The 27,989-nt window shown below is 46.1% G+C and overlaps 1 long non-coding RNA gene across 2 annotated transcripts in view; it reads right to left on the bottom strand.

The window, feature by feature from the left end:
• The window catches only part of LOC137546003 (uncharacterized), a 404,443-nt gene that overhangs the window by 78,099 nt on the left and 298,355 nt on the right, over positions 1-27,989 (bottom strand). For both annotated transcript variants that reach the window (XR_011026145.1, XR_011026147.1), the window contains 3 exons: positions 6,477-6,531; positions 2,182-2,337; positions 127-579 (listed from right to left, as the gene is read on the bottom strand). This is a non-coding gene — a long non-coding RNA (uncharacterized lncRNA). The remainder of the gene's footprint in view (positions 1-126; positions 580-2,181; positions 2,338-6,476; positions 6,532-27,989) is intronic.

The raw sequence follows: 27,989 nt of genomic DNA, 5'->3' as shown, positions 1-27,989 counted from the left end.
TTGAGTTGCTATACCTTGTGTTCTGCTGTACAGCACCATGGACGATGTTGGCACTATATAAATCAATAATAATAATAATACAAACAATAATTACATTTTGAGCGAATGCTTTAATCTTTTACTCACGATATTTAATGAGTGGTTTGGAGATGTTGTGGTGATTGTTCTGGCTTCAGGCATGTATTGCTGACTGATGTGGCCATTGGCCATGCTCTTGACCTTTCCTGGTAAGTCTTGCCTATTCACAGAAGAACAATTTATTACATCTTGCTGTTGTTGCAAAGTTTACTGGACCATTTGTTTGTGTTGCTGCATTGGTCTATCCAGGGTGACAAGAGTTGGCAAATGTCAGATGCTAAGCCAGAGCAGTCCTTGTGCTGTAGACCAATTGGTAGCACCAGGTTCAAGGTTTTGATCATACTACCTGCCTCATCAGCTCTGTTGGCCCGTTGGAGCGCATGGTGCAGTGATAGTGGTAGCCTTTTTTTCAACCACAATTTCACACACTTTCAGAATATGTTGCTGACAAGAGTGCTTGTCCTTGCAGCCCTGGCCAGCCTCTTGTCCATGAACTGTACCCTGAAAACAAGGAAACTTACATTAGTGACACCAAATATGATATTGCTTAGTGTAAAGCTGAAACATATAGCCATGCTTAGAATTTTAGATGATCAAGATACAGAAGTGGCACATAAGATGCAAATAATGCAAGCTTGGATGCAAATATAATGCATTTTACATGCAGCTTGGAATTGAGCAAAATCAACAGGAAGTGTTGCCGTGCGATACCATATAATGCGTGCTTTAACAGTTGATGTAAAGCATAATTTGTATGCTTCACTGTATGCAGTGCATGCACCCATAATGCGCAATGTGACAACCCCCATTGCCTTGTGAACCTGTTTTTACTGGCAACATGTCACTGTGAATGTAGCCTTAGGCCATGTTTACACTAAATCAGTTGCTCTCAGTTATAACTGAAAGGACAACTGATTTTCAAAGTATTGCCCATGTTTTCCTATGGCAGAGTTCACACTTAACGCGGTTTAACTGAAATATTTTTCACAATGCACTGCTATGGAGAAGAAAAAAAAATGTACTAACTGATTAAGTGTAAACGGAGCCTTAGGCCGTAATCAGTTGCTCTCAGTTATAACTGAAAGAACAACTGATTTTCAAAGTAAGTCCCATGTTTCCCAATGGCACCGTTCACACTTGCACTGCTATGGAGAAGAAAAAAAAGGGCCTTAGGCTGGATTCACATTTGTCAGTTGCATAACACATTATAATGAGTGTGATCTGCAATGGAGACTGGCCATAGACTTATATACAAAGCTTGCATGCAGGGAGTTAGAATAACGCAATCAGTTGCAATGCAGTACTGTGAACAGGCCCAGAGAACTGTATGGGCAGTGAGTTGTCATACAGCATTATTCTGCAACACAACTGGTCACTGTGAATGTAGCCAGATTTAAAAATTACACATTCTAGCAGAAGATACAATAAACCACCTGCTACATTATTTGTTACGTAATTTAAAATTCTAAACTTTAGCCTCCCAGATGCACGAAATTTACATTGTTGTACAATTTTGACCACTTGTGTTGACTAGTCATGAGACAAACATTTTAATAACATGCCAGATGCTGTCAACTTTATTGTGAGCCAAGCAAGCATAGTAGCAGAGCTGGGACAAGGTCTTCCAGCACCCAAGGCTGAGACACCAAAGTGCGCTTCTCCATCCCTCTCACCCCAGCTGTCACACACTGATTGCTATTAGACAGAGGTGCACCAGAGCCCCCAACACCTTAATCTCTAGTTATCTGGCTTGCAGTCACTGCCATGTATCTCCTTTTCTTATTTATTTCTGCTTCAAACACAATTAGGAATGACAGCTGAATGAATTGTGCGCCCCCTCCTACACTGCGCCCTGCGGCTGGAGCCTCTCCAGCCTATGCCTCGGCCCGGCCCTGCTCCAGGGCGGCCAACACCTTAATCTTTAGTTACCTGGCTTGCAGTCACTGCCATGTATCCCCTTTTCTTATTTCTCTTTTCTTCAAACACAATAGGGGAATGATAGCTGAGTGAGTTGTGCGCCCCCTCCTACATTGCGCACTAATGCTGGAGCCTCTCTTGCCTCTGCCTCGGTATGGCCCTGCATAGTAGCTGTTGTTCAATTACCTGCCGGTTGGTAAATTCAGTTTCTCGGATAGGTTAAAGTGTCTTTTGTTTTATACCAGCTTTAAAAAGACAGTCACTGGCACAACTGTGTTCTCTCCCCACATTGTTGACTTGCTCCCCACAAGCTGGCTGACACCACATCTGGGGCTGTTTCTCCTATAAGTGAAGAGAGAAATACTCCTTCTCATGTATCACAAACAACTTTATTGTTCTCACAGAGTACAGGTTCTACTTACAATGTTTTTACTCTGTCTTAGCACATTATATCACATACAAATTCTTAGAAATTGCCTGTTTGGTGGCTGGACCAAGGCTATAAATTGATTACAAGTGCTCAAATCATGTGCAAAATACAAATGTGTATTTCTTCCACACCTGAACATCTGTATACGTACAAAAAAAACTGGATTTGTTGGGTGTTTGTAGGGCTTTTTGCACTGATACAGATGAGAAATTGTGGACTAAATACAGTTTTGTATTTTGCACATGATTTCAGTGCTTACAATTCATTTATATTCTCATTGGCAATTTAATTTTTGCATAGCTGCTCCCACCTGTTTGGGTGATCTTAGGTGTGTCATTGAGTGGTGCATTCCCTATTTTTCTAGGTATACATTGGTGGCTGGACCCAGGCCCGGATTTTTGGGAAGGTCACAGAGGCCATGGCCTAGGGCGATAAAAATTAGCAGGGCGCAGGACTTGGAGAGATAAGAGGTCACATGTCAAAGTAAATCACCTCTCCTGCTTTGCTCTTGTCTGCCTGAATTCCAGAGATCCCTGCATCTCTCTTACTTGTGTGCAGTGTGTATTATGGCAGTCAGCATCTGCTGTCACCTGTATGATGAGAGGGGACAAACAATCTGCTGTGAGAAGAAAACTATATGGTCTCAAGTAGCAGAACTCTTGAGTTCCGATTAGTTTTTTTCATGCAGCACGCATTCATGGGCAGAAATTAGCAGCTCTCCCCCTCCCTGACTGATGTTAATTTATTACTAGTAGGTCAGTGCTGTTAAAGACCTCAGATCTGTTGAATTTATGGCTTTTTTTTTCCTCCTAGAGAATGACAACAACATTCTTTCTGCTACAGTTTAACTCTTTCCTGGCTTGTTTTTGTCAGCAAAGTACTGTGTTGACCATCAGTGAAAGCAGGATGTTTTGAAACAGAATGACAACTGTGCTACATTTATTTATATTTACAAAACAATCAATGCATCTCCTGCTGACTGTATATATAGCTGTGTGCCTAACATCTTGTATACAGTAATACAGTCTGAAGACGGTTTATTAACCAAAGGCTCACTGTTTTTCTTTGGATTAGCCAATAAAAAGTGTTATTTTGTTGGAAAACTTCCTGCTGACTGATTTTAAAATCTGTCTTAAGTGCTAAATTGTCACTGTGTAAAGTACACCTGAGCTTATGCTGGGTACACACAATGCAATTTTCTGACAGCTTTAATGTCAGATCGACTATTTACAACATGTCCGATCTGCTTTCCAATCAATTTTCTGAATGATTCTTCAGAGAAGTGAACAGCAAATTGATTGAAAAATTGAAATTAGATCAGACATGATGGAAATAATCGACCTGACAGTAAATATGTCAGAAAATTGAATCATGTGTACCTAGCATTACACTACATCTATGCCAGTGTGTGTAGTGTCGGATACTTCTACTTACCTGTTCTCTGTTTTGGATGGGCTTCTCTGCATTGTGCTGCACTGTCCCCTATTTGTGGCTCTGACGGCAGCAAGTAGCACAGAGGACAAAGAAGCAGCGCTGTCCACTGGGGCTCCCTGTGATTTTGCACTCCTATATGCATGTGCACAGGAGCCGAGGGAGTGTTATGGGTATGTGTACTTGACAAGTGCTGCTGAGTGCTCATACATGAGCATCATTTCTGAAGTATGCAAGCCCAGAACACTATCACCTGCTGTGCATGCAGACAGGAGCGCAAAATTACATGGAGTGGACAGATCATGCACTGCTTCTTTGTTGAACGGGGCAAAGCAGCAAAACAGAGGGGGGCCCGTTCAAACTAGTCAGAGTTGGACAGAATGGGGGGGGGGGCGGTTGGTGACAGCCGGCCTAGGGCGCTGGAAAGTACAAATCCGGCCCTGGCTGGACCCCTTCACATTCTATTTTTTCTGCATCCAATAATCACCCTGACATATTTTCAATGGATATTGGATGGACTTCAACTCTTTTTATATAATTTTTTCTTGAACCTCCCGTAAAAAATTACATGCTCACACAGTGCATATTAAATTTACCGGCATTTAAAGAGGTAATGTAATCGATGTTGCACAAAAACCACATGTACACATGTGCGCTGCTTATATGATGTGTATTACACAAATCTATAGGAGGTTTGTTAAACAGAAGTAATTTATGTTGCCAATGTTGTCCCTATTTGGGCTAACTGACTTGAACAGCAGAACAAATTCTTGTCAAAAATGTAAGCCTCATGCCTCCTAATTGTTGTGCAGTACATTTAAAAGACAACTGTAGTGAGAAAGATAGGGAGGCAGCCAGGGGTGTAGCAATAGGGGGTGCAGAGGTAGCCACCGCATCGGGGCCCTTGGGCCAGAGGGGCCCCGAAGGGCCCTCCCTCAACTACAGTATTAGCTCTCTATTGGTCCTGTGCTGGTAATAATCCCTTCTATGGATACTTGGAATAGTAGTGATCACTAACAAACTGTTCCCCATCCCCTTCTTGCACCTCTGACACTGTAATTGTCCTTGGCAGGTTTTAGTGCACCGTGTCAATTGTTATGTATAGAGTGCTTGGGGGGCCCCACTGTAAAACTTGCATCGGGGCCCACAGCTCATTAGCTACGCCACTGGAGGCAGCCATATTTAGTTCTTTTTAAACAATACCACTTGCCTTGTAACCTGCTGATCCTTCATGCATCAATAGTGCCTGGATCACATGGCTGAAACAAGTATGCAGCTAATTTTGTCAGATTGTTGTCAGAAACAATTGATCTTCCTGTTTGTTTGGGGTCTTTGGCTAAAAGTATTATGCTAGGTACACACTATGAGATTTTCTGGCAGATTTACTGTAAGATCGATTATTTCCAACACATCTGATTTTTGATTGATTTCCGATCCTTTTCCGATTGATTTCCGTTATAAGTGAATGGAAAACAGTCAAAACAGTGTGTGCCGAGCATTAGAGGTAGAGGATCATCAGCACAGCCAGGCAATGTGCACTGATTAAATGGAAATAAATATGTCAGCTCCCATATGTATCTCACTTCACAAAAGTCATGTTGAATAACAACCAAAAAGTTAAAATTACAAGGCGCTACAAATGACCAGCATTTGCCACAAACCTATACATTGGGGTCATACTAGTAAATATGAAGAGAGTACCAGTTTTGTCCTTTTTCCCATAATAGCATAGGGAAGAATGTGCTCCTTGCCAGAAAGTACTGTAGCAAATCTGCACGAGAATTGAGTAAACAGTCACCTAAATAGCTCAACAAAGGCTATTAGCAGCAACATTACTTACTAGTGTGTGCACAAAGACCGCGTTTTACCAAACCTTATAGCAACCAGTAACTTAGGCTGTCTAATGCTGGGCATACACGGTGAGATAATGCGACGGAATCGAGCCAGCGGTTCGATGCCGGCGTGTCACTGCTTGTCTGCGCGCATGATTCCCGCTCATCCCCGCGGGCGCTTCCTTATCTACGCTTCATTTTCTGCATTGTCCGCCCGCGGGGATCGAGCGCAGACATGTCGGATATTATCAATCGAGCCATTAGCGGCTCGATTGACAAGAACTATTGCACCGTGTATGCCCAGCATTACATTGAAAGGCTGTTCACATATGTCCTCCTACATTTGTGCAGAGTGTGAAAAAAAAAATTAGATGTGTCGACACCAATTATGTATATGTATATGGCCCATAGACAGGAGGTTACATGTTTATTTTTTTTACTGGAGTTAGCAGGGAAATTTATAAGGGCTCGTTTCCACTAGTGCGGCGTGCGTCTCGCAGACGCACGCCGCACTGAGCGGGTGGGCGGGATCGCAGGTGAATCCCATGAGCTGTGCCATGCACGGCTATGGGATTCGCAGCCTCCACGGCGAATTCTGCGGGGTGTTCCGGGCGAATCGCTCCCGCAAGTGATTCCGCCGCGGTCCTGTCATCCCCTATGACAGAGTTTCCCCGTGCGAATCATGTGCGGGGAAACTCTGCAGAATCGGCGGCGAAATCGCCATAGTGGAAACGGGCCCTAAGGTGTAGCTAACCAGTTTACATCTGGAGTGTGACTGGAATGCTTACCAGCATCTTGGTTTTCAGGAGGAGCTCCGCTGCTATGTCTGGCTGTGGTCTGAAGCTGTAACAAGCAAAATAAGATTTTACTATTATAATAACAACAACCACACAAAAGCCGCACTTTGCCTTTTTGTTCTTATTGTGCATTACAACATTATAATTCAGTATAAATGATCAGCACATGCTTTTTTCTTTCTTTCTTTCTTTCTTTCTTTCTTTCTTTCTTTTTTTTTTTTTGCTTATTATGCTAACTGGGTTATAATTCTAAAGAATTACAGGATGTCTATTACCTGCATGACAGTGGCTAAACAGTCTCCAAATTTTACCCACAATGACTAAGTTCATGCACTGGTTATGTTCAAATATGAGAATCCAGACCAATTCCCATAAGGGTGTGTTTATAAACGTGGTTACCAGCCTGTAGAGTTGTCTCGAACCTCCGATTTTAGGTTCGCAAACCTCGAACGCGAACATGCGAAAAAAGTTTGTGAACTGGCGAACATCGCAGGCGAACTTCCAAAACTACAAACACTAATTGTGGCCACAAAAGTGATGGAAAAGATGTTACTTTCAAGGGGTCTAACACCTGGAGGAGGGCATGGCGGAGTGAGATACACGCGAAAAGTCCCGGGGGAAAAATCTGAATTTGACGCACAGCAGGGTTGAAGGACAGAAATCACATTGCATTGCTAAATTGGAGGCCTAAAGTGCCTAAAGTGCTTTAAAATATCTTGCATGTGTATACATCGATCAGGTTGTGTAATTAGTGTACTGCTTCATACTGACAGACTAAACTCACATTGTAACGCACCGCAAACAGCTGTTTGTGTAGTAATGGCCGTGCTGGACTGGTGCGCAGCATGGCGACAGTGCAGGTGATGGCGGTTTTCAAGCCCATATGGTCGGGTTGAGGTAGCTCAGTGACAGAAAAACAGTGACTGAGTGTCCAGCTGATCGAATTTGGTCTGCCCACAATGAAGCAACAACATTATTATCTTGGGTGTGCCTCCCAACACACTCATATAGGTCATTGCTTCATTGTGATATGCAAGCGCCTTCACCAAGACAAGGTAACGATCACGAAGGGGAATTGATACATGTACATGCCTTTTGTTTTGATGCTGCAGCTGCAGTGGAGCCAGAAAAATTAGGCATGTACATGCACCAGAAAAATTATTATTTTTGTTAGCTGCTACTGCTAGCAGCGGCCTTAAAAATTCAGGAATCCACTTGGAGTCCTGGACCATGTTGGTGGTGGCGGAGAAGGCAGTCAAGCGGCTTGCAGGCAGAGATGCTGTGTGGGGACTGGGGACCGACTTAGTCTTGGGGCAGGCAGCCAGTCACATGGCGTGCAGGCAGAGATGCTGTGTGTGGGGACTGACTTAGTCTTCAGGCAGGCCTGACCGTGCTTTGCAGACCACGTGGTCAGATGGACCCTTAACCCAACGCTGTGTGCCAGAGATGACACCACTTGCCTTTCAACATTATGGTACAGTTTGGGTATCGCCTTTTTTTGAGAAATAATTGCGGCCTGGTATCGTCCACTGCGATGTGTGGCTTTGCTTTTGTGTGCTGCTTTTCCTTAGGTGGTCAACCCATTGCAGTTTGTGCTTTGTCATCATGTGTTTTCGTAAGGAAGTTGTCCCTACACGGGTCTTGGTCGGTGGCAAAGAGTACAGATGGCATTGCTCTCATCTGAGGCAGACACACAAAAAAAATTCCACACTGCTGAGCCCTGGGATGATGGCACTTTGATGGTTGCTGACTGAGTGTTAAGTGGGGTGCCAGAATCAGAGCAGGAGGAGGAAGAAATGTCACGGTTCCGTGTGGAAGCTGAGGAAGATGAGGTGTTTTGTGTTATAGTCAACTACATCCTGACAATCTTGGGGGTAGATGGCACGTGCCTTCTGAACACTGTACTTTGGTCCAGGGCCGCACAAAATCATGACAGCACGACCTCGAATAGACCTGCCGGGTGGCCTGCCTCTGGCTTTGCCTCTGCCTGTTTTGTCCATATTGGAGGGATAAAGTGAAAGGTATGCACTGTCTTGACTAATACAATGTGCAGTCACACAGGTGCAGTGAAAAGGTATGCAGTGACTGGTATTACAAATGTGCAGCTGTCACACACACAGGTACAGTGAACAGGTATGCAGTGACTGGTATATAAAACTGCATGCTGTCACGTAGGTGCAGTGACCAGGTATGCAGTGACTGGTATCAAAACAATGTGCAGCTGTCACACACACAGGTACAGTGAACAGGTATGCAGTGACTGTTATATAAAACTGTGTGCTGTCACGCAGGTGCAGTGAACAGGTATGCAGTGACTGGTATCAATACAATGTGCAGTTGTCACACACACAGGTGCAGTAAACAGGTATGCAGGGACTGGTATTACAAATGTGCAGCTGTCACACACACAGGTACAGTGAACAGGTGTGCAGTGACTGGTATATAAAACTGCGTGCTGTCACACACAGGTGCAGTGAAATGTATGCATGGACTGGTATTACAAATGTGCAACTGTCAAACACACAGGTACAGTGAACAGGGATGCAGTGACTAACTGGTATAAAACTGTGTGCTGTTACCCAGGTGCAGTGAAAGGTATGCACGGACTGGTATTACAAATGTGCAGCTGTCACACACACAGGTGCAGTGAACAGGTATGCAGTGACTGACTGGTATATAAAACTGCATGCTGTTACACAGGTGCAGTGAAAGGTATGCATAGCTTGGTATTACAAATGTGCAGCTGTCACACACCCAGGTGTAGTGAAAAGGTAGGCACTGAATGTGCTTGGCCTGGCACAGTATAGCAATTAGCAAGGGCCAGCTGCGACAGACAGGGCTGTATGCAAGTCAGTGGGGCACACACACACAAAAAAAAAACACCACAAGAACATTAGCTCTCAAAAGAGCTGTTTTGGTGGTGCTTTTTAGCAATAAGTGTTAGCAAGGAGCAAGCTAACAAGTCTAACAAGAGTCTAACTAATCTTTCCCTATCTCTGCAGCAATGTCTCTCCCTTCTCTCACTAACAAAGCAGCAAACTGAGTGAGAACATGGCCGACGCTGCTGCACTTTATAAGTGTGGGGGGCTCCAGGAGGGAGTGCAGCCTGATTGGCTGCCATGTGTCTGCTGACTGTGATGTAGAGGGTCAAAGTTTAGCCCAATGATGTATTATAGGGGCGGGTCAAACTCGCCATAAAGTTCGCGTTTTGACGCGAACGCGAACCACCGATGTTCGCGCAAATAAGTTTGCGGCCGAATGCGGGACAACTCTACCAGCCTGACCATCAGAAATGTACTGGTATTTCTGCAGAAATATCATTGTAGAAATACAAACATTTTCAGTTAGCCAAACTTATTAACTGCTTGAGGACCATAGGCTTACACCCCCCTAGTGATCAGGCTGTTTTTTACAATGTAGTGCTCTGCAGCTTTAAAAGCTCGCTGCAGAGCCATATTAGTTGGCACACAAGTGAATCCCCCCCCCCTTTTCTGCCCGCCAACAAAGCTTTCTGTTGGTGTGCTCTGATCACTTCTGCAATGTTTGTTTATCTTTTTGTTTATTCGTATTTTTTTTTATTTGTCTATTTTGTTTTTTATTTGTGTTTCCCCCCTCCCTCCCTCCAGCCAATCATGGCGACCCTGTCTCATAGGCACCAGATTATGAGAGGGGATCGCGATCTGAGCCTCTGTAGAGGACAGCCTGTCCCCAGTAAAGCGCTGCCGTAGATCGCAGCGCTGTAAAATGTAAATAGACTGCGGTTTTGCCGTTGAACAGTCTGCTACTGATGATCGCCGCTGGTAGACTGATGATGGAGCGGAGCTGTGCGCTCATCGATCCCCTACAAAACCCCGACCCCAGGACTTGATGCCTTTCAGCGTTAGGCGGTCCTGGGGCTGCCACCTTCCTGATGCCTATAGGCATTAGGAGGTCAGGAAGGAGTTAAACTAGCAATGAGCTGAAAAGATTGCAACCTTTCATCAGGATCACATTTTTTAATGAGATTGCCAGAAATCCATTGATTAAATCACTTGATAAGAATATAAAGTGAATATTATAAAGTGACTGCAGTCTTGGCTGTGTGTCTGATGCCTTATGTCTTTTGGCTCACATACAATGGCAATGTTATTGGCCTGAGGAACCGCGCTTGTACCCATGAAATGCGTTGCCTGTGCATAAATTAACTTCTCTGTCCCAAGAGATTGTAGTTTTTGAGGAAAGCCACATCATTTCTTCTTTTGAATTTAATCTTTGATTTTTAACTATATATATATATATATATATATATATATAGGCACCTCTTTACCCCAATTGCCTACATTGTGACTTCCTGCTGACACAAATGAGTAACAGGAACCCATCCACTTGATTATAATTCTATGCTATCCTTTTGGATATAATAATTGATTAATAAATGATTATAACCAAAATAATGCGATTATATAACCACAACACTAAATATAATCTCCCAAATTCATGCATATGAGTTTAAGATCTTAATAATCAATCTGCTATAGACATTAATATAGAATGCTAAGAAAATAAAACCGTCTCTGCTAATGCAGTGCCTTTTAAGAGATATTTACTTTGGATAATTTATCCAAGTAAATGCTTATGGGACCACTAAGATGTCAATAGTGGCACAAAGAAGCCTGAATTAGTCACACTGGTGCACAGGGCTCTGCATCAATAAGCAGTGCTGCAGAAGTCCACTGAATGGAAGCCCATTTGCCTCTTAATCCAGATGAATAATTAATGATAATTATCATGCTGCCGTTATTATATGTGATAACAATATATCCTTAAGGTGAATAAATTCAATCTGCTTTCATCCGGAAACAGCAGTTCATAATACTGGCAAAAATATTGATATAATTATTTGCAATAATGGTCAGGAACAGCTTTAACAGTGAAATGGAATTTCAGAAATGTGGAGGAATTAGAACACTTTTTTTGTTCATGTATCGTATAGTAATTGCTTTGTCCTTGGGAAAGAGCTCTATAAAATTAAGAACACATTTCAGACATTCATCAAGGCTTGCACAGCATAATAACTGCAAGTTTGTCATTCTCATTTACTGAGATGCAGAAAAAAACATTGCAGGGACTTCTGTGAGGTTAAAGAATTTTAGAATTTACCAGCAAACAGCTGTTAAAGCAATTTCTGTCAAATTCCCAAAATAACCTTTAAACCAACAGGAAATTATTTAACAGTAGGTTGAATAATGCTAGTAGGTAGGAGTTAGTTTGAACACTCAAAGTGGTTGATGAACAAAGCATCGCTAATATTACTGTGCCCAGACAGGGCTGGGCAATATTACCATTACTGCCGCCAGCAGTGTGCTGCGAGTTACGCTATTATCACAACCGGCAGTACTCGAGTTTGTGAGCGTTGCTACAGCAACACTCATTAATATGTGTGTTACCATAGCAATGCTGGCGTTACTCAAGTACCATGGATCTCGCTAATAGCATAACTCACTCCACACTGCTGGTGGTAGCAGAGCCGGATTAAGACAAGACTGGGCCCCAAGCAGAGTAACGGCCTTGGTCCCCCTGCTACATTGACTGAAAAAGTGACCAGGCATGTTGAAAAGTAAAGCAGGTGACAGAAGACTAAAGAACTATACTGCCACATAGCTTACCCAAGTGCTTCTGAAGCTGAAGATGAGCAGCTCCGTATTGCGCATGCTTGATCGCTCAGGAGTGCATGAACAGTATGGAGCCACTCATTTTCAGAAGCACTTGGAGGACATGAGTGTTTACGAAGTCTTCCGATAGCTCATGGATGTGCTAAATTTGAATGGGGACAGCTCTGGAATAAGGAGACCAAGAAAGGAGAGAGAAGGCTCTATAAGATCCTGAGCCGTCCCTCTCCATAGGTGAGTATGTGACTTTTTTCACGGATACCAGATGCGAACTAAGTAGGAAATATGGGGGGGAGTTGGCATGTACTGGCAGCTGTCTTCCCCGTTCTCCTCTCTGCCCATCAGGCATGCTCAAATGTACCAAAATTCGGTTCTGGTACATTCGAATTCGGGTCCGCATGACATTCGAATTTGAATTCACCTTCGACCACGAAATTCGGTTCGAGTTCATATTCGATTCGAGGTTACGCCTAAAAATTCATTAAAAATTCGTATTCGTGAATTCGGGTTTTTTTTGTGTGTTTTTTGAAAGTGAATTCACATTGAAATAGGTGTACTTAAAAAAACAAAACTGAAAACGTGACGTGTGGCACTGGCAGCAGGCAATGCATTGTGTGGACCCTGGCGGTGGGACCACTGACAGCAGCAGGATAAATACAACAGCAGCAGTAGGAGGAGGTGGAGTGACGTGTGGCACTGACAGCAGGCAATGCATAGTGTGGACCCTGGCCGTGGGACCACTGACAGCAGCAAGATAAATACACAGCAGCAGTAGGAGGAGGAGTGACGTGTGGCACTGACAGCAGGCAATGCATAGTGTGGACTCTGGCGGTGGGACCACTGACAGCAGCAGGATAAATACAACAGCAGCAGTAGGAGGTGGAGTGACGTGTGGCACTGACAGCAGGCAATGCATAGTGTGGACCCTGGCGGTGGGACCTCTGACAGCAGTAGGATAAATACAACAGCAGCAGTAGGAGGAGGTGGAGTGACGTGTGGCACTGACAGCAGGCAATGCATAGTGTGGACCCTGGTGGTGGGACCACTGACAACAGCAGGATAAATACAACAGCAGCAGTAGGAGGAGGAGTGACGTGTGGCACTGACAGCAGGCAATGCATAGTGTGGACTCTGGCGGTGGGACCACTGACAGCAGCAGGATAAATACAACAGCAGCAGTAGGAGGTGGAGTGACGTGTGGCACTGGCAGCAGGCAATGCATAGTGTGGACCCTGGCGGTGGGACCTCTGACAGCAGTAGGATAAATACAACAGCAGCAGTAGGAGGAGGAGTGACGTGTGGCACTGACAGCAGGCAATGCATAGTAATTCTTTATTAAAGAATACCGCTACTTGTTTTATACAAAAATATGAAAGTAACCAAAATAAATACAATAACAAACATTTAGGCCTCTCGCCTCAAAATAGCTTAATATTCAGTTCATATCAAGTCCATTTTTCCTGAAAAGGGGAAACTCAAGAACCAAAATAAGCTTAAATCTCAATTATTTAACTTTAATATCACACTATGTACACTATACACTATTTACACTATTTACATATATCAGTAAGAAAGACTAAGCAATCTCACTCCTCCTATGTTTGCAAGCCATTCCTCAATTTGGAGTTCCTATCTAAGTGAAAAATAGAAAGCTTACCACAAGGAGAATTGGTCAAATCAAGGAGGTCTGATGTTCTGCCAAAACAGACGCCATTCCTCCCGACTCAACCTTTTCTCCTCAAGACCCCGAATTTTCCCAACCTCACCAATAATGCCATGCACCACCACCTGGACAGGGAGGACTTTCTGATGAATCGTAATTTGACACCATGCATTCCAAGTGTAATACCGAATCACTAAGCTAACTAAAAATAAAGTGTCCAAATTAAATGACCCCCGATTATTGAATGCACCATATGTCCACTCCGCATAACTGAGCCACTCAAGGAAAGGAATACCTAAAGCCCTACCCACCTGTTTATATACTTCTTTCTTAAAGGAACAGTTCAACAGAAAATGGTCCATGGTCTCCTCCACACCTCCACACTCCTCATGAGGACAACCACGATCCCGATCTCCTATGAACTTCAAATTTCCTCTAACAAAGAGTCTGCCATGAAAGGAAAGCCAAGCCAAATCCCTGAATTTGTTAGGAATCCTAGGAGAACATAGCAAGCGCAAACCCTCCTCCATAATTGGGCTTGGGCAATCTCTCAGGGCCAATGGGTCCTGAAAAAAGGTTTCAACCACTCTCTCCACTAGGACTTTCCTAGGAATCAAGATAATATCCTCCTTCGTCAGTTCCCATTGCCGGATCACTTTCAGACACGGTGCAACATAGGCCGGCAGATAATCAGTGCTGGCTCTCGGTCTTTTCACCAAACCACCTTCTTCCCAACGCCTAAGAAAAGGTTTAAACCAGGACTGAAAAATACCCATCCACCCAGGCAGTTCCTCCGCATACATTCTACCAAAGTTGTTTTTAATAAATAACAGAGAAAAGAAAACCACTGGGTTGACCATTCCTAAGCCACCCTTCTGCCTGGATCGATAAGTGATATTCCTCTTAACGTGGTTCATCTTATTTTCCCAAAGCATTTGGAAAAACAAGCTGTAGATTCGCGTGTGAAGAGACACTGGCAAAATACAGACAAAACTGACATATAACATAATTGGAATCAAATAAGTTTTGATTATGTCAATCCTTTGTCTGAAAGTCAATCGCCAACCTTTCCAGCGGATCACCTTAGCCTCAGCACATTTCAGTCTGCCTTCCCAATTTTGGTGACCATAATCACCCAGGCCGAATTCTATGCCAAGTATTTTAATCTTTTCTTTTGGTGCCGAAAAAGAGACCGGAAGCAAGAAGCTCTCATTTTCCTTACCCATCCAGAAAGCCTCACACTTGTCCTGGTTGATCTTAGAGCCTGATGCTAATGAGTAATGGGCAACCTCCGCACAAACTCCTTCCGCCTCCTCCTGTCCAGAGATTACCACAGTCACATCATCAGCATAAGCTACTACCTTGAGAGGAGGTACACCAGCTATGCCCGACGGCACCCCACACAAAGCTCCACCATCAATCCTTCTTATGAAAGGATCAATGGCAAAGGCATATAGCAGGGGACTCAAAGGACACCCCTGGCGCACCCCGGATCTAACCTCAAAGGTCTGTCCAACCCAACCATTGACAAGCGGGAAACTCTCAGCACCTCTATATAAAATTTTCAGCCAATCAATAAACCTCCCCGGCAAACCATACTTACTAAGGAGCACCCACAGATACTCATGATTGACACGATCAAAAGCTTTCGCTTGATCCAACGCCAGTAAGTATTTTCCCCAACCAGCAGCCCTGCATCTTTCCAAAATCTCCCGGACCGTTAATACGGCTGAAAAAGTACTTCTACCCTGGACAGAACAATGCTGCTGGCGAGAAAGCACTTCATTTGCCACTTGACTTAAACGCCAAAAAATTATTTTAGCCAGTATCTTTCGGTCAACATTGAGAAGGCTGATGGGCCGCCAATTCTCAATCATTGAAGAATCTTTACCCTTTGATAAAAGAATAACTGCTGATTCTCTCATAGAGGGAGGAAGCTCATCCTCTGCAAGACTGCGATTGTAAACCTCTGCCAACTCAGGGGCCAGAATGTCCTTGAAAACCCTATAAAATTCGGCAGTCAGGCCATCTGGTCCTGGAGTTTTTTTGATAGCCAACTGCTCTATGGCCTTCACTACTTCTTCAGCAGAAATTCTTTCCGTCAAAAACGCAAGAGGAACATCTAAATGCTCCAGTCCTGGAATATCACACAAGAAAGACTCCATTACTGTCCTATCAAGGGGCTTGCTGTCCAACAGTTCAGCATAAAAGGATCTCACGATTTCCAAGATCCCTGCTCTGGACTTCACCAGAGATCCTGTACTATCTTTGAGACCATAAATGATCTTAACTGCTATGCTTTGTTTACAATTCTGATAAGGATCTGGCGAGTGATTTTTACCATAATCTCTTTCCAGAAGCAAGGAAGCATGCCGATCGTATAGACTTTTGTGCAGCAAGTCCTTGATCCTCTTGATCTCTATAGGATCGCCATCCCCCAAGACAGCAATTTCAAGTTTCCGTCTCAGACGCTGGTAGGCAACATATTTACCAAAAGCTCTCCTTTTTGCTAGGTTCTTGAAAAGACCTACTGCCCGCTTTTTAACCATCTCCCACCACTCAGACCTACTGTCACAACAGTCCAGCAAAGTAACCTGTGCCTGAAAAAAATCCCTGAAAGATTGTCTTACACTTTCTTCTTTCAATAACACCGAATTTAATCTCCAGATACCCCTTCCCTTAGAAGGAACATCTGAAACATTCAACACCACAGACAGAATACAGTGATCGGAAAACTCTACCACCTGCACCCTTGAAGATGAGGTAGCAGAGCTCTCCTTAACAAAAAACCTATCTATCCTACTCTTACGTTCTCCACAGAAATAAGTGAAACCCGTGTTATCTGGGGTGTGCTTCACATGCACATCCACCAGACCAGCATCCCTAACCATACTATTCAAAAAATTGCTATCATAGCCCAGGCGAGTCTTGGCACCTCTCCTGTCCTTAAGCCTAACTACGGTATTAAAATCACCACCAAAGACTACCTCCTGGGCTGTAAACAAGAATGGCTTGATCTCTGTGAAGAGGCGCTTCCTCTCCCTCTCAGATTGAGGACCATAGATATTAATTAGTCTCAAATCCTGCCCCCTCACAGAGACGTCCATGACCAAACATCGCCCCATCTCAATTTCACTTACCCGCCGGAAAGTTACCATATCGGTCTTAAAAAGGACCGCCACCCCAGTGTAAGGCTCAGCCGCAAGAGACCAATAAGAGGGACCAAAATGCCACTCCCTCTTGGCTTCATGGATATCAGACAATGTTTGAAGCCTGGTCTCTTGCAAAAATAAAATGTCAGCATCAAACTGTCCGAGAAAAAATATGGCCTTCCTTCGAGCACTCACAGATCTCATACTAGCAACATTAATGGTTGCTAGTTTCAAAGGGGGGGGGGGGGGAACCTCCATCAAGATAAGTGAGAGATTGCTTAACCTTCCTTATACTGCACTTTCTGCCTCCTTAGAAGCAGAAACCTCCATTTCTACAACCTTTTCTTTATCTGAGACATCATCATCCTCAAATAGATCACTTTCACTATCTACAGAAATCTCATCTGACCCATCAGACCGATCTCACAACACATCATATTTATTCAGTAAAGTAATAGATTTTTTCTTTTTAATTTCTTCCATTTTTTCTATTGCTTTTTTTCCCGACACAACCCTCCTCCTCCCCCTCCTTCTTTCTTTTGCTGACATCACCTTATTCAAAGTTTTATGCTCCTCTACTTTTTCCCCTGCCACCTCTCCATTCTGTTTATTTTTCTTTTTGATGGCCTTGGCTTTTTCCATTTTTTTTCCTCCCTCCTTCATGTTTTGGTTAACATTATCCATATCTTTCCCATCATTAACCTCTACCTCTTTAACAGGTACTTCCTTCCCACCATCACCCCCTTTAACACCAGTAAGAGAGGCCTTCACCTTCTTGGACGGGACACCCTTTCCACAAGTTGAAAAGATATTTTTTCCTTTACTAGGATCATCAATCCTAAAGACAGACTCTGTACCCCCATCTGCTTTAGCAATCACTGGGATCAAAGATGGGGGAGGAGGAGGTGGAGGGCCCGACTTCAAAACAGACAAAAAGGGGGGAATCACAGACTGAGGTTCCAAGACGGTGGACTTCAATCGTGACGGTCCATCACCAGAGGCCTCCTCCTCATTCTCTTTCAAAATTTTTCCATCTCTTTTATTACTTCCTCATCCACATTGGCCCATGCTTCGGGACACTGCAAATATGGATGACCCAATTTCAAACAAATACTGCATCTGATGTCTTTGCAGTCTTTTGCCAAATGTCCCAAAGCATGACACCGTGAACACTTCTGCTCCTTACAAGAAATACTGTAATGGCTATGTGAACCACATTTATAACATGCACGAGGCTGCCCCTGGTAATAGACCGTCACCCTATCTCTTCCAATGAAGACAGAAGTGGGGATGTGTTTGACCACATTCCCCACTCTGTCTAGCCTCACCATCAGCTCCCAACCTCCCCCCCAGATCCCGAACTCGTCCATCACCTTCCTAGGCTCATTTAAAGGTTTCCCATAATTTTTTATCCAAACCATGAGATCATGCACAGGGATGGACTCATTCGGGACCACGATTGTCACCCTCTTGTCCAACGACTGCCTGGACACCACCTGGGGAGACAAACCACACCACTCTTCACTTTTTTTCCAGGTTCCCTCATATTTCTCCCAAATGGTGTCCAAACCAGTCGGGGACAAAAAGCTGACATCAAAAAACGAGGGGGGGCTTTAGGGAGCCAAAATGGCATAGGAATCCAACGCCCTGAAACCCATCTTCAATAACAATTGAATAAAGGTTTTACGTGTATAAGGCACAGTATTACCCTTTCCACAGCATATTCTGACCAAATTCCTTCTGCTCCTTGCAGATTGGCCCACTTCATCATAGACAGTCTGTTTTGCCACATTATTATCCACATTTTTCCTCAGCACATTAGCATATGATACACTTTCTATTCCTTTTTTAGAAACTTCAGGAACTTCTTGTTCTTTAGATATAGGGACTTAATTTTTTCCCTCCACCACTTCCTTTTTCCCTCCCCTCTCATTATCTCCAACCAACCTCCTCTTTCCCACCCCGGTTATACCACTCTCACCCCTTCTTTTTGCAGCCTGAAATCCCCCCTTAGGAACATTTGTTACCTGGTCAATCCTGCCAGATTTTTCTGTTGTTTTTTCCTGACCAGTGTTTGTTGATGCTGCTCCTGGTCGTTCCCCTCCTGTGTCCACACCTACTGGCCCAGAAACCGCCGCTGCCCGAGCGCCTACTGCCACAGAACCGCTCTCTTTGCCACAGGCATCAGTGCCTGGCTCAGAGACTCCAGAAGTGACGTCAGAAGCTCTATCAACGTCACTTCCGGTTTTCGGAAAGCCCTTCGCCGCATCTCCCGCTGCATCCTGACTGGAAAGAGAGCCCCGCAGACCCCTCATCTCCTCAGCAGAGGCTCTCTCTCCGTCAGTACGAAAGTTCGCATCACCCCTACCTTCCGCATTACCACCATCCTGCACGGATTTTAGCTCCGCCCCCACGCCACAGGCAGGACCCTCCGCCATCTTGACTAAGGGAAACTTTTGCCCATACACCACGGACTGGGCTACACTGGTGCCCCCCTGCCTCTGCAACATCTGCACATCTCCAGTATTACTGACAATCTGGCTATCGGAAAAAAGACTCACAGGGGAATTACTGACAGGGGAGAAACAAACAGGGTGAGGAATTGACACATTGGGGAAATTAACATTTGGGTTTGGGTTTTGCACACCATTGGGAAAAGAGGAAGGGGATTGTGGAAAAACTGCATTCTGCTGAAAAAAAGGATTATTCACATTATAACCTGGGTATTGCATCCCCAGACTCATATTAGGAAAAAACCCATATTGGTTTCCTGGTAGACTATGCATTTGTCCTGAAAATTAAATCGTGAGAAATCAGGACGCTCAAAACCCCCTACCAGTTCGACCAGTGGGTGCAGGATCTGGGAAGCCAAGCCAATCCAGGAATATGCACAAAAGGATCCGCAAGCCAACAACGGTAGAAAATGCTGGTATTCTTTATTCAGGAATTCCACATGGCAAATGTTAAAAATCACAAGGTTCAACTAAAATTGAAAATTGTTGCATTCCAGCTCCAAACTGGGTTGAATAGTTACTATTCCAAAGTTGCTGCATCTGCACAGGATTAATTCCAATTGATGCATTTAACATTCCTGGCTGGCTCTGTGAAACAGTATGTATTCCAGGCTTTTCCACATCCTCCTTCAGATTCTCCCTTTGAGAAAGGGATTTTGAGGACTCCAACCTTTTATCCTTTTCTGCCTCCACAGTTTCCAATTGCTTTGTATTTGCAACACCACTGGGAACATTTCTTGCCATCTGCATAAATCTTTGCTTATGTTGAAAGGCTTCTGCAAACATTCCACCACTCTGCTTTAACTCTTCCAGCAACCTCTCCTCCTCATTTATCTGCTCCTGCAGCTTTATTAGGTCTGAATTGGTTTTCAAAAAACTCGGCTTCCATGACCGCCCATATTTATTAATCCTCTTTTTAAGTTCAAAACACAAAGCATCATATCTTTCTTGGGCTTTCTTAACTTTCAGGTGCCACTCCACCGTATTATTCACAGTCTCACTCACAAATGAACCAGAAGAACCATTGCCACTAGCATTATGAGCCTCCATTTTGGAGGACAGGGAAGTCCTGCTTCAAAAGACCCAGGCCCCCCTAGAGCTTTTGCCCTGGGGAGCCTAGACACATACCGAAGTCTTTACCCTGTACTCACATACAAGTCCTGCATTGACAAGGTCCACAGTCCAGGTGAGAATTGGATCGAAAGCTCCCAAGAAAGGAGCCTGCTGAGCTGAAAACAGGAGCTCAGCTGGAGAGGTCCTCTCTCCTCAGCAGCCACACTCACACTGACTTCCTAGGGGCGGAGCCAATGCATAGTGTTGACCCTGGCAGTGGGACCACTGACAGCAGCAGGATAAATACAACAGCAGCAGGAGGAGGTGGAGTGACGTGTGGCACTGGCAGCAGGCAATGCATAGTGTGGACCCTGGCGGTGGGACCTCTGACAGCAGTAGGATAAATACAACAGCAGCAGCAGGAGGAGGTGGAGTGACGTGTGGCACTGACAGCAGGCAATGCATAGTGTGGACTCTGGTGGTGAGACCACTGACAGCAGCAGGATAAATACAACAGCAGCAGGAGGAGGTGGAGTCACGTGTGGCACTGGCAGCAGGCAATGCATTGTGTGGGCGGTGGGACCACTGACAGCAGCAGGATGAAAATGAGCGCAGTGTAATATGTTGCCGCTTTAGAAATACAATAAATACATAAATAAATTGATAGGTAAATCAATGCAGCAGGCCAGCAGGAGGAGGAGGAGTCCGGTAGAAATACAATAAATAAATAAATACATAAATAAATTGATAGGTAAATCAATGCAGCAGGCCAGCAGCAGCAGCAGGAGTCCGGTAGAAATACAATAAATAAATACATAAATAAATTGATAGGTAAATCACTGCAGCAGGCCAGCAGCAGCAGCAGGAGTCCGGTAGAAATACAATAAATAAATACATAAATAAATTCATAGGTAAATCAATGCAGCAGGCCTGCAACAGCAGCAGGAGTCCGGTAGAAATACAATAAATTAATAAATACATAAATAAATTCATAGGCAAATCAATGCAGCAGGCCAGCAGCAGCAGCAGGAGTCCGGTAGAAATACAATAAATAAATACATAAATAAATTCATAGGTAAATCGATGCAGCAGAATAACAGGAGCAGCATAAATTGGCCATAACCACCATATCATCCTAGTTCAATATAAATCTTTATTGCACAATTTCCACCAAATCACAGGTGTGCACCTTTAAGGAACCAAAACACACATCACGCCCTGAAGAAGCGTCATGTGACGCGAAACGCATAGGTGGGAGGAGCCTATCGCCGCACCACGCTACCGTGCTGACCCTACTGCCTGAAGCTTACCCAGCTAGCCGGTATAGCACTGACACTTGCTGACTGCCTGACTGCCTCTCGCCAGCGGTAGACAGGACGTGACTGGCAACAGCTAAGATGTTCCTGTGGTGAAAAAACACCTGTGAGGCCACAAGACACGCAGGCACACCGAGTGTACCGGAGTATCAGCTAAAGCAGCAGAGGGAGTAACAAGGCATATGTGCCCACTGCTGGAAATGGGATATGCTGAATAGGACACCCGGAGGTGGGAGTGCATATAGTCTGAGGCTGGAGAACGCTGTACGAGTGGACCAAAACGCAAGTACTTTGATTCATTTCTTGAAAAATAGAGAGAGATGATGTCTGGGGCAATGCAAAAGCCCCCCCTGCGAAGTTCATAAGAATGGAATTTTGCTAGTGTAAAGCCGGCCAACGTGTTTTGCTGCAGTTCCTTTTCAACTACAGAGGACTTATCCCCATTAGGGGGAGGCAGCTGCTGTGTGTATGGCTGTATGCTGATGTGTGACAGCTAGGCAGACTGGGCTTGCGTACATGGAGCATGAGAATCCTTTTGACAGACTCCATGCACACAAGCCTAGAGTAATTATCGGGGATGTTCGGGATGGCTCCTTGGTTTTAATTCTATACTGAGTTCTGCGCAGAAACAGTTTTTAATGCTATCTGTGTTTTGGTTCCTTAAAGGTGCACACCTGTGATTTGGTGGAAATTGTGCAATAAAGATTTATATTGAACTAGGATGATATGGTGGTTATGGCCAATTTATGCTGCTCCTGTTATTTTGTATATGATACTGGCTGCACCAGTTCACGGTTCAGATGAGTGAAAAAAAGTGATTGCACGAAAACTATGTGGCTTCCTGGCAATCCCTCTCTTATATAAATCAATGCAGCAGGCCAGCAGCAGCAGCAGGAGTCCGGTAGAAATACAATAAATAAATACATAAATAAATTCATAGGTAAATCAATGCAGCAGGCCAGCAGGAGGAGGAGGAGTCCGGTAGAAATACAATAAATAAATAAATACATAAATAAATTCATAGGTAAATCAATGCAGCAGGCCTGCAGCAGCAGCAGGAGTCCGGTAGAAATACAATAAATAAATAAATACATAAATAAATTCATAGGTAAATCAATGCAGCAGGCCAGCAGGAGGAGGAGGAGTCGTCACGTATGGCAGGCAGCAGGCAATGTATTGTAATTCCCAGGCAGGCACCTCATGTCCTCCTTTCGCCGACAACAGGTGCCAGGAACGTGCCTTCTATCCAGGCCTGGTTAATCTTCAAAAATGTCAGTCTGTCCACGCCCTCTGTGGACAGACGAGAGCGCTTCTCGGTGACCACGCCACCGGCCGCACTGAAGCATCTCTCAGACAGCACGCTGGAAGGGGGGCAAGACAATACCTCCAGGGCGTACTGCGCAAGCTCCCTCCAGATGTGCAAGTGCTCCACCCAGTACTCCATGGGGTCCACAGGCTCTTCGCTGCCGGTGTCAAGCCCACTGAAGGACCCCATGTAGTCGGCCACCATCCGGATCATGCGCTGGCTGTGACTCTCACCGAAGGTGGCTGCTGCCCGCACCTCCTCTCTCGGCTGCTGTACCTTCATGTAGAACGCCTGCGTCAATGACAGAAGGTCTCCTGGGCACCTGATGCTGCTGCTGGCCGCAGGCACCTGCTGCTGTGCTGCTGGCTGCTGGACAGGGACAGAGGGAGTGGAAGGCGGGGGGAAGGCTTCCTCCAGTCGCCGAACAAGGATCTCCTGCAACTCCCATGCTCGCAGCTCACGGTCTCTGGCAGGCAGAAACTGATCCCACCTTCCCCTCAGCCGTGGGTCCAGGATCATGCTGATGCAGGCGTCCTCCCTCGCTTGCATCCGCTTGACCCTGGGGTCTGTGCGCAGGCAGCACAGCATGTGCGCTGCCATGGGGAACAGGGTGGACCGTCTAACAGAGACATCAGGGTCAGCGTCCTCCTCCTCTTGCCCCTGAGACTCTTCCTCCTCTCTCCACCCTCGCACCACTGCTGCTGCGCTCCGATGTTCCCCCCCAGCAGCAACGTCCAGCACCTCCAACTCCTCCTCCTCCAGGGACTCTGGAGCAGTGGACTGCACAGGCGGCTGCTGTTCCAGCTGCTTCAGGGCCTCCTCTCCCAAATCCACCAAATCGCCAAGTGCCCTGTCCAGCAGACAAACAAAGGGCACCCACTGGCAGAGGAATGCCCGTTGTTCACTCACCAGGTTGGTTCCCTGCAGGAAGGGAGCCAACACCAAGCAGACCTGCTGCATCTGCCCCCATTGCGTGTTGGTGAGGAGCTGGAGTGTGGTGCTGCTTCTGCTGCCGGTGCCGGACAGTGGCATCATAGATGTACCGGTTGCCACCCTCCTCTGCTCAACCAGCCGCTCCAACATCGCCAGGGTGGAGTTCCAGCGAGTTGGCACATCTATGATAAGGCGGTGTCGTGGCAGGCCCTCCTGCTGCTGGATGTCTGCCAGTTTTGCTGCGGCAGCTGCTGAGCGGCAGAAAGTGCGCACAATTTTCTGCGCCGCTTCTAACAGCGCCTCCATCCCCAGGTAGGTGCGCATGAACTTTTGCACCACCAGGTTCAGGACGTGGGCCAAGCAAGGGACGTGGAGCAAGTCTCCACTGCTGATGGCAGACAGCAGGTTGGCGGCATTGTCGGACACCACCAATCCCACAGTGAGGCCTCTGGGGGTCAGCCACGTCCTCTCCTGCTCCCTGAGGTACCGGAGCACGTTAGTTGCCGTCAAGGAGTGTTTCCCCAGGCTTTTCATCTCCAGCAGCGCTTGGCAGTGGCGGGCCTTCACGCTGCTGGAGAGACGGGATCGCTTGGCGGTGGGAGCTGCTGCTTCTCCCCTGACCCCGCAGGGTGGCACCACGTAGTGGGCGACTGGTGCTGCTGTGCCCGAGGATGGACCTGCTGCTTCCTCGCTCGGGCTTTCCACCAGGCTGACCCAGTGGGCCGTAAAGGACAGATAGCGCTCTGTCCCAAACCGGCTGCTCCAGGAATCCATGGTTATGTGGATCCGCGCACTGACAGCGTGATCCAGCGCGCGGCCCACGTTCTCCATGGCAGAGCGGTGCAGTGCTGGGATCGCCCTGCGGGAAAAATAGTGGCGGCTTGGGACTTGCCACTAGTGTTGGGCGAACATCTAGATGTTCGGGTTCGGGCCGAACAGGCCGAACATGGCCGCGATGTTCGGGTGTTCGACCCGAACTCCGAACATAATGGAAGTCAATGGGGACCCGAACTTTTGTGCTTTGTAAAGCCTCCTTACATGCTACATACCCCAAATTTACAGGGTATGTGCACCTTGGGAGTGGGTACAAGAGGAAAATTTTTTTTAGCAAAAAGAGGTTATAGTTTTTGAGAAAATCGATTTTAAAGTTTCAAAGGCAAAAATGTCTTTTAAATGCGGGAAATGTCTGTTTTCTTTGCACAGGTAACATGCTTTTTGTCGGCATGCAGTCATAAATGTAATACATATAAGAGGTTCCAGGAAAAAGGACCGGTAATGCTAACCCAGCAGCAGCACACGTGATGGAACAGGAGGAGGGTGGCGCAGGAGGAGAAGGCCACGCTTTGTGAGACACAACAACCCAGGCCTTGCATGAGGACAAGAAGCGTGTGGATAGCATGCTTTGTACCGCCATGCAGTCATAAATTTAATAAAGATAAGTGGTTCAATAAACAGGGACCACGCGGCAACGCTAACCCAGCAGCAGCAGACGTGATGGAACAGGAGGAGGCGCAGGAAGAGAAGGCCACGCTTTGTGAGACACAACAACCCAGGCCTTGCATGAGGACAAGAAGGGTGCGGATAGCATGCTTTGTACCGCCATGCAGTCATAAATGTAATAAAGATAAGTGGTTCAATAAACAGGGACCACGCGGCAACGCTAACCCAGCAGCAGCAGACGTGATGGAACAGGAGGAGGCGCAGGAGGAGAAGGCCACGCTTTGTGAGACACAACAACCCAGGCCTTGCATGAGGTACCGCCATGCAGTCATAAATGTAATAAAGATAAGTGGTTCAATAAACAGGGACCACGCGGCAACGCTAACCCAGCAGCAGCAGACGTGATGGAACAGGAGGAGGCGCAGGAGGAGAAGGCCACGCTTTGTGAGACACAACAACCCAGGCCTTGCATGAGGTACCGCCATGCAGTCATAAATGTAATAAAGATAAGTGGTTCAATAAACAGGGACCACGCGGCAACGCTAACCCAGCAGCAGCAGACGTGATGGAACAGGAGGAGGCACAGGAGGAGAAGGCCACGCTTTGTGAGACACAACAACCCAGGCCTTGCATGAGGACAAGAAGCGTGCGGATAGCATGCTTTGTACCGCCATGCAGTCATAAATTTAATAAAGATAAGTGGTTCAATAAACAGGGACCACGCGGCAACGCTAACCCAGCAGCAGCAGACGTGATGGAACAGGAGGAGGCGCAGGAGGAGAAGGCCACGCTTTGTGAGACACAACAACCCAGGCCTTGCATGAGGACAAGAAGCGTGCGGATAGCATGCTTTGTACCGCCATGCAGTCATAAATTTAATAAAGATAAGTGGTTCAATAAACAGGGACCACGCGGCAACGCTAACCCAGCAGCAGCAGACGTGATGGAACAGGAGGAGGCGCAGGAGGAGAAGGCCACGCTTTGTGAGACACAACAACCCAGGCCTTGCATGAGGTACCGCCATGCAGTCATAAATGTAATAAAGATAAGTGGTTCAATAAACAGGGACCGGCAACGCTAACCCAGCAGCAGCAGCAGCACACGTGATGGAACAGGAGCAGGCGCAGGAGGAGAAGGCCACGCTTTGTGAGACACAACAACCCAGGCCTTGCATGAGGACAAAAAGCGTGCGGATATAGCAGCAATGCTTTTTGCCGCCATGCAGTCATAAATGTAATACAGATGAGAGGTTCAATAAACAGGGACCGGTAACGCTACACCATCCCAGATGTTCATTGGTCATGTTACTTGGTTGGGGTCCTGGAGTGTTGCGTAGTCGTTTCCAATCCAGGATTGATTCATTTTAATTTGAGTCAGACGGTCTGCATTTTCTGTGGAGAGGCGGATACGCCGATCTGTGACGATGCCTCCGGCAGCACTGAAACAGCGTTCCGACATAACGCTGGCTGCCGGGCAAGCCAGCACCTCTATTGCGTACATTGCCAGTTCGTGCCAGGTGTCTAGCTTCGATACCCAATAGTTGAAGGGTGCAGATGGATTGTTCGACACAGCTACGTCATCTGACATGTACTCCTTGACCATCTTCTCCAGGCGATCGGTGTTGGAGGTGGATCTGCACGCTTCCTGTTCAGTGGGCTGCTGCTGCATGGGTGTCAGAAAATTTTCCCACTCCAAGGACACTGCCGATACCGTTCCCTTTTGGGCACTAGCTGCGGCTTGCGTTGTTTGCTGCCCTCCTGGTCGTCCTGGGTTTGCGGAAGTCAGTCTGTCGGCGTACAACTGGCTAGAGGAGGGGGAGGATGTCAATCTCCTCTCTAAAGTCTCCACAAGGGCCTGCTGGTATTCTTCCATTTTGACCTGTCTGACTCTTTCTTCAAGCAGTTTTGGAACATTGTGTTTGTACCGTGGATCCAGAAGGGTATAAACCCAGTAATTGGTGTTGTCCAGAATGCGCACAATGCGTGGGTCGCGTTCAATGCAGTCTAGCATGAATTGAGCCATGTGTGCAAGAGTCCTACCAGAATCCTCATCATCCTCTTGTGAGCGTTGTGATAGTTGTTGTGATGCATCATAGTCGTCACCTTCCTCCTGGTCTGCTTCTGCTGACCATTCGCGCTGAATTGTGGAAGTCCAACGTGCACCGCTCTGGCCCTCGTCAGTGGTGGCATGAAATTCCTGCTCCAACTCCAGCTGTTCCTCCTCCTCTTCTTCGTCATAGCTGCTGGGGCCAGCGTTCCCTGAGGCGGATGGCCTGATGTTGGTACCATCACGCTGATCGTTTTCTCCTTCAGATTCCCCCAGTTGCATCATGACAGCTGTTTCCTTGATTTTCAACATTGACCTCTTCAGTAAACACAGCAGTGGTATGGTAATGCTGACTGAAGAGTTGTCACTGCTCACAAGCAATGTGGATTGCTCAAAATTTTGGAGGACTTGGCAGAGGTCCAACATGTTGGCCC

The sequence above is a fragment of the Hyperolius riggenbachi genome, chromosome 2 (assembly GCF_040937935.1).
Source record: "Hyperolius riggenbachi isolate aHypRig1 chromosome 2, aHypRig1.pri, whole genome shotgun sequence".
NCBI lineage: Eukaryota > Metazoa > Chordata > Amphibia > Anura > Hyperoliidae > Hyperolius > Hyperolius riggenbachi.
The sequence above is the reverse complement of the archived record's forward strand: the minus strand, read 5'-3'. Positions and strand labels throughout refer to the sequence as shown.